This window comes from Coffea arabica, chromosome 1c (genome assembly GCF_036785885.1).
Source record: "Coffea arabica cultivar ET-39 chromosome 1c, Coffea Arabica ET-39 HiFi, whole genome shotgun sequence".
Lineage (NCBI taxonomy): Eukaryota > Viridiplantae > Streptophyta > Magnoliopsida > Gentianales > Rubiaceae > Coffea > Coffea arabica.
Genome location: NC_092310.1, coordinates 10,818,798 through 10,826,100, shown reverse-complemented (window position 1 = coordinate 10,826,100; position 7,303 = coordinate 10,818,798). Strand labels below are relative to the sequence as shown.

Sequence of the window (7,303 nt, the reverse complement as noted above, 5' to 3'; positions counted from 1 at the left end):
TTAACATGTGGCACTTTGACATATAATTAAAAAAATCTATATAAAATCTTATATGCTCAGATTGTCACTTCTCTTAGGACTTGGATGCCACGGAAGTTCAATGTTTTGCCTAGTTGCAACACCGTTAAACATATGAAATAATAGCCAAGGCAACAGATGCAATGAATTTTTTTAATTCTGTATTTGTTTGATTAAATCGACCTAAGAAATGGATTAATCAATCTAAAGAATCCTAAAGGAGAACGGGGAGAAGTAAGTGCTAGTATTTTCTTTTACTTTTTTCAATTTCTTTCTATTTTCCTCTTTTCTAAACCGTAATTAAGACCTCTATTATAATTTGTTGAAAGCTTAAGCAATTGGTGTAAAAATGCAATAGGTCCTGTTTTAAAATTTACTCAAGGTAGTTGCTTTTACTTTATTTTGGACAGGTTTATATTTGCTGGTAAGTATTTGACAGACGAAAAGTGCTAGACTTTGGCACTCTTGAGCAGGTACATTCCTTTATTGGTCTAATTTTATATGTTCACATGCCTGATTAGTCTTGTTCTAATTTGCTTTTGAATATAGCAGTTGGTAATTTATTATTTGAATTTTGCTATTAAAAGTGTTCATACATTACAAAGGTTTGCTGATATGAAATTGAGTATTTAAGTCTAATTTAATCTATCTTGCAATAAATTACAAAATTATTGGTTATTTTAGCTGTTATCTCATATAAAATGCATTATTTCAGGTACTCACTCATTAACACTCCTTTATGTTGTTTGATGAGTAAATATTTGACAACTCTAATAATATGGATAAGAGTTGGATGTGGAAAGATAGAAGAAGTGGTGAATTTGAAAAGGGTTTGGAATTATTCTTAAACTATGCATTTAAGCATTCAAGTCATGGGAATGGAATGATTGCTTGTCCATGTTCAGAATGTAAATGTGGAGTATGTGTGTCTAGGGCAGATGCAAAAATTCATTTGAAGGTATTTGGATTTCTTAAGGGATACACACAGTGGGTAGCTCATGGGGAATTTGTATACTCTTCTGCACCGATACAGACCTCAGACAATGTTCCTCATAACGTATCTGATATAGGTGATGACATGAATGGTCTAGTTCATGAAGCCTTAGGAATACCTCAACAAGATCCTGCTATGGCTGGTACATTTGAATCTAATCAGGAACTACCGAATTCAGTTGCTGAAAAGTTTTATAAGTTAATTGATGATTCTCAACAAGAACTCTACCCTGGTTGTAAAAATTTTTCCAAGATTTCGTTCATAATTCGCTTGCTTCACTTGAAGTGTCTGGGTAAATGGAGTAACAAAATCTTTGATATGCTTCCTGATTTGTTAAGAGAAGCATTTCTTGAAGCCATGGAAAAATTGCCTAAATCTTACTATGAGTCTGAAAAATTAATGAAAGAATTAGGACTTGGATATGAAAAGTATGATGCTTGTCCTAATGATTGCACTTTGTATTGGGGGGTAAATGCAAAAAGAACTTGTTGTGAAACATGCAAAGAACTTAGATGGGAAGCATCAGAAAATGATCCATCCGGTGAGAAAAGAAAAGTCGCACGTAAGGTTTTATGGCATTTTCCACTAAAACCCAGGTTGCAACGTTTATTTATGTCATCTAAAACTGCAAAGCATATGAGATGGCACTCGGAGGGTCGTACTAAGGATGGTTATATGAGGCACCCTGCTGATTCCCCAGCTTGGAAAACTTTCGATTATCAGCATACAAATTTTTCTAAGGATTCTCGTAATGTTAGGTTGGGATTGGCTTCCGATGGATTTAATCCATTCAAAAGTATGAGCTCTACTCATAGTACATGGCTGGTGATTTTGATACCTTATAATTTACCGCCTTGGATGTGTATGAAACAGCCATATTTAATGTTGTCATTGTTGATACCAGGTCCACATGCTCCTGGTAATGATATTGATGTATATTTACAACCTCTAATCAAAGAATTGAAAGAATTGTGGGAGATGGGGATCAATACATATGATGCATCTTGCAAACAAAACTTTCAATTAAGAGTAGCATTATTATGGACTATCAGTGATTTTCCTGGCTATGCAGTTTTATCCGGTTGGAGTACTAAAGGAAAATATGCATGCCCTGTTTGTCATAAACACACAACTTCACAACGGTTAAGGCATAAGGATTGTTATATGGGCCATAGAAAATTTTTGGATCCGGCTCATACTTTTAGGAAGAATTCTCGAGCTTTTAATGGAAAGGAAGAACATGGGAGAGCTCCTGAAAAATTGATGGGGTCTACAATTTTATCTGAATTGAAAAATTTTCAAATCAGATTTGGAAAATTAGTTGATGATAATCCAACATTGCCATTCAGTTGGAAAAAGTTGAGCATTTTCTTTGATCTTCCTTATTGGAAAGATAATTTAATTCGTCATAATTTGGATGTCATGCATATTGAAAAGAATATTTGTGATTGCATTGTTGGGACATTGTTGAATCTGGATAAAAATAAGGATGATTATACTGCACGCTGAAATTTACGTGACATGGGTATAAGGCCGGAACTTCATCCAATTGAGAAAGAAAATGGTAGATTTTATTTGCCTCCAGCTTGCTTTACAAGGGACAGGAAGGAAAAAGAAATTTTTTGTAAAGTGCTAAAAAAAGTGAAGGTACCGGACGGGTATGCAGCTAATATATCTAGATGTGTGAAAGTGAAGCCGCCCAAAATTTATGGACTTAAGAGCCATGATAACCATATTTTGATGCAGCAGTTGTTGCCAATAGCTTTGAGAAAAACATTATCGAAGGCAGTCCGCTCTCCATTGATTAAATTGAGTAGGTACTTTCGCAAGTTTGCTCTAAAGTCCTTTGTGCTGAAGATTTAGTCCACATGGAGATGGAGATTGCTATTATACTTTGTCAACTCGAGAGAATCTTTCCACCATCTTTTTTTGTTATCATGGTGCATTTATCTATCTATTTGGCCACCGAGACAAAAATTGGAGGGCCAGTCCATTATCGCTGGATGTATCCTATTGAAAGGTATTTGTTCTAAATTAAATTAATAATCTTAATATTTATTTATTTATTTATTTGGGCACCTTGAAGTCTTATGATATCATATTTCTTCTAAGGTACTTGGGCACCTTGAAGTCTTATGTTCGAAACAAAAGTTGACCAGAAGGTTGCATTGCTGAAGGGTATATAGTAGAAGAGTGCTTGACATTTTGTTCATTTTTCTTGGCTGATTATGTGGAGACAAAATTGAATCGATCAAACAGAAATGAAGATGTCGCTAAAAGTTCTTCAACTGGACTGGATTTGTTCTCAATGTCAACTCGTCCATTAGGCAAAGGAATTCCCACTAAATTCAGCGATGAGATTTTGAGAAAAGCACATCAATATGTCCTATTCAATTGTGACCATGTCAATCCCTATATCAAGTAAGTAAATAATATTTCAAAAATGTCCTATTCAAAGTTATCTAGAGCTCATTGAATATTGTAATTGCAGCCAGCATTATCAATTGATTCAAGAAAGGAATCCCCGAGCTGGAAAACATGTTATTGAACTCATGCATAGTGAGAATTTTGCATCTTGGTTTGCCAATCATGTATGTTATTAAACATTGCTAGTTATTAGCTGTTTTTGTACTACAAATTTGTCTCTAATGTTCTTATATGTAATACAGATTGAGCACAATATAGAATGCAAAGGAGATACATTACTTATGGATTTGAAGCAGCTTGCTAAGGGTCCAAATATTGTTGGGATACAATACAAAGGACTGCTTGTCAATGGCTTTCGATTTCATACAAGAGAGTTGGAGAAAAAAAGAAAAACACAAAATAGTGGAGTCATGGTTAATGCCACAACCTCGAGTTTTGCAAGTGCAAAAGATAATAATCCAATTTTGAGTGATTTGGATTATTATGGAATTTTGACTAACATCATTGAGTTAGACTACAGAGAAGGTCGAAAAGTGTTGTTATTTGAATGTGATTGGGTCTCCAAAGGAAAAAGGCTAAAGCAAGATGAGGATGGGTTCATGTTAGTGAACTTTTCGAATGTAAAGCGGCACAATGAACCTTATATTCTTGCTGTTCAAGCATCACAAGTATTTTATGTGGAAGATCCTCTTGAAAATGGGTGGCATGTTGTTATCACCACAATACCAAGAGCTGAGTACAACATGGATCATGTGGGTGATGTGGACATGTACTTGCTAAGTCCAATTTCAAACATACAGTTGGAAGATGACAATGGAGATGTTAGCTACATCCGTGATGATGTTCAAGGAGTCGGATTGATTCCAATTAGGCCAAATTCATGATATGCTTCCACTGTAGATTCTATGTTTTATTAATTTGTTGCATGTAGACTTATCAAATTATCTCTGGCTATGCCTAATATTGATGTACCATGTTATAATTTTGGAACAAGATGCTGTTTACTTAGCTAGTAATGTTGTTTAGTTATTTATTTATTTCTTCTTACTTGTTGAAGTTTCATTTTTACATTGCAAGTGCTGAATTTTAGTTGTAGTTTATTAACTTTATTAAATTGACTAAATGTTACATGAATTGAGTTTGTTGTTCAGACATGGCTAGGACTAAGAAACGAAGAAATTCCAGCAGCAGCCGACTTATTGATGAACCAATTGATGAGCATATGGAAAATCAGTCTATAAGAGTGGAAGAGCTTCAGAACACAGGTATTAGCAAGAGCATTTGAGATTTTTAAGTATATTATTGCATATACACTAATAAATATTGTTCTTATTTTTTTAGATGATGAGACTGATGGTGATGTGGAGGCAAAAAAAACACGAGGGCCAACATATATGACAAGTGTTTGGGGTCAGCCTACATCTCATCGTTATAAAGTTAAATTCAACAAACTTGGCAACCCAGTGGGCAAAAATAAATCAAGATTTACAGAGTTCTTGGGTACAATATCAAGAAATGGTTCATATGCCCCAATTGACGTCCAAGATTGGCGAAAAATTGACAATTCTCGGAAGAAAGACATGTTAAAGATTGTCAAGGTAATAAAGCTTAAATCAGTTAATACTTGTATCAATATTTGTTAGTTATTTATGATATGATGGGTGGAATCTAAGCACATGAAATATATTGTAGGAAAAATTTGATGTCTCTCCCAGTGCAAAAATTTGGATTCTTCGTGCTTTGGGCAAGTATTGGAGGAATTGGAAGGCATGGATTAAAGCAACATACTACAAGCCAAATATACAAGTTGAAACTCAAATGCTCAATTTAGATGTGAGAGTGGTAAAAGATCAATATAAAGTCATTGCTGATTATTGGGAGTTAGAAGAAACAAAGGTATATGTATATTCCCTTTATGTAATAGTATATCAGTATTTTAGATTTATTTCTAAATTATTTGTATGTGATATAGAAAACTAGTGAAAAAAATAAAAATGCAAGGGCAATGAAGACCATGAATCATAATACCGGGAAGAAATCATTTGCCCAGATTCGACCAAACATGGTAAACATTTCTGGCTATTCTATTATGCTTTATTTAATATTATTTCAATTTGTTTAAACAAAAATTCTTTTTGATACAGAAGAAAAAATTAGGCCACAATCCTTCACGAGTTGAAATGTTCAATCACTGCTACACTGATAACAAAGGAAACCCATCTAGTAGTGCAGCAGCTAATATTATGGTAAGTAAAATCTTTCATTATGCTGTTACTTGCTTTAAAATATATTAGAAAGATCTATCCATTACTTTCTAATCTATATTAGGATTGTACAAATGTAATCATTGTCTTATCCTTTACACTTTTGCAGCTTGTAATGAATGAAAATGTTAGTCAATTGCCTCCTGATATTGAAGATCCTATTGGAAAAAATGATGTATTTGCACAAGTAGTTGGGCAAGACAAGCATGGGCATGTACGGATGTATGGTTTTGGTATATGTCCAACTGATGTGTGGGGTGATGAACCTAGTCGAAGTGGATCTCAGCGACTAGTGTTGGATCAAAAACATGAAATATTAGAGATGAAGGCAAAATTTGCTCAGCAAAAGGAACAAATTAAAGATCAAGCAAGAGAACTTGCTAACCTGAAAGCTTATTTAGAGCAACAAAATGGTCATAACTTGCTGAATCAATCAAGAATCACTTCAACATCATCTAATCATATCTCAACCTCAAGTTCCAGTCTTAGACCTCTTCAAGTAAGTTTTTTAATATATTTGTTCGGTAATGCCAGCCCTCTTTGCTTGATAATGATATGATATTTAGGCATGTTGTGGTATTACAATATGAAAGCAATTTTAGTTTATTTATTTTTATTTTTATCTCATGTTACTCTTTGCATGAATGACCAAAGATTACTAAGATGATGCTGACCAAAGATTACATTTCTCTGTGCTGTGTTTATTACTTGAACTGTAATGTTGAAACTTTTAATTTCTCCAATCTGACTGAAGCGTAGAGTTGATGGAAATATGCTAACTGAGTTTCCCAAAGGCTATTCGATAGACATTTGATATGCGCTGCTGGCTATATCAACATTAGTAACACTTTTGTTGTTTTGCTTGAAAGGGATTTCCTTGAAATGGTCCGACCATGTAGATATGTTTTGCTATTACAGTTTGAAAGCAATTTTAGTTTAGTTATTTTTATATTTGTTACATGTTACTCTTGAGTAGTTGTGGACTTTTGTAGAAGTATGGACTGGAATTTTGATGTGACTACTTTGCATATGGTTAGTTTTTTGATGTTTCGAGTTTTGCATTTTCATGTAGGAGGGAGACTGGATTTCTCTTTTTAGCTTAGATGAGCCAACAAAAGTTGTGGCAATTGGACGGCTTCAATCCCTTGATCCTTCTACAATAGTTGGAGGCCAACCACTAGGTTCGAATTGGTGTGAAGTGCTAGTTCAAGTTGTGGTTGAACGTGATGAGCATTTGATTAGGCCTTACGTGCCTTTGCAGACAATTGCTGATTCAATTGGTGCTCCTATAGCTTGGCCAACAAAACTAATATGTTTTTCCTTTTCTAGCTTTCAAATTATGTTAACTGTTAATATCTCATATATTTGTTTCATTCGATAATTACGATAGATTTTAATACATAATATACTTATGCTATAGGTAAAAATTTGCGAAGATTGATGTGCTGAAATTCAAAAGTGGACAAGGTGTTGCAGCATATGGATACTTATCCACTTATATGGAAGTGCTCTAACTGTAAAAGGACAAAGTGATGCTGCACATATTACAAGAAGTTGGTCTACTAGCGGTTTAGTTGATTTTAGTTTATCTGGTGCTATT

General features: G+C 34.1%; 1 long non-coding RNA gene across 1 annotated transcript; it reads left to right on the top strand.

Moving 5' to 3' along the window:
- Positions 1–437: 437 nt before the first annotated feature.
- Positions 438–5,018, top strand: LOC140006299 (uncharacterized). The gene is made up of 3 exons (XR_011813937.1): positions 438–491; positions 4,591–4,704; positions 4,781–5,018. It is a non-coding gene; the product is annotated as an uncharacterized lncRNA (long non-coding RNA).
- Positions 5,019–7,303: the final 2,285 nt, after the last annotated feature.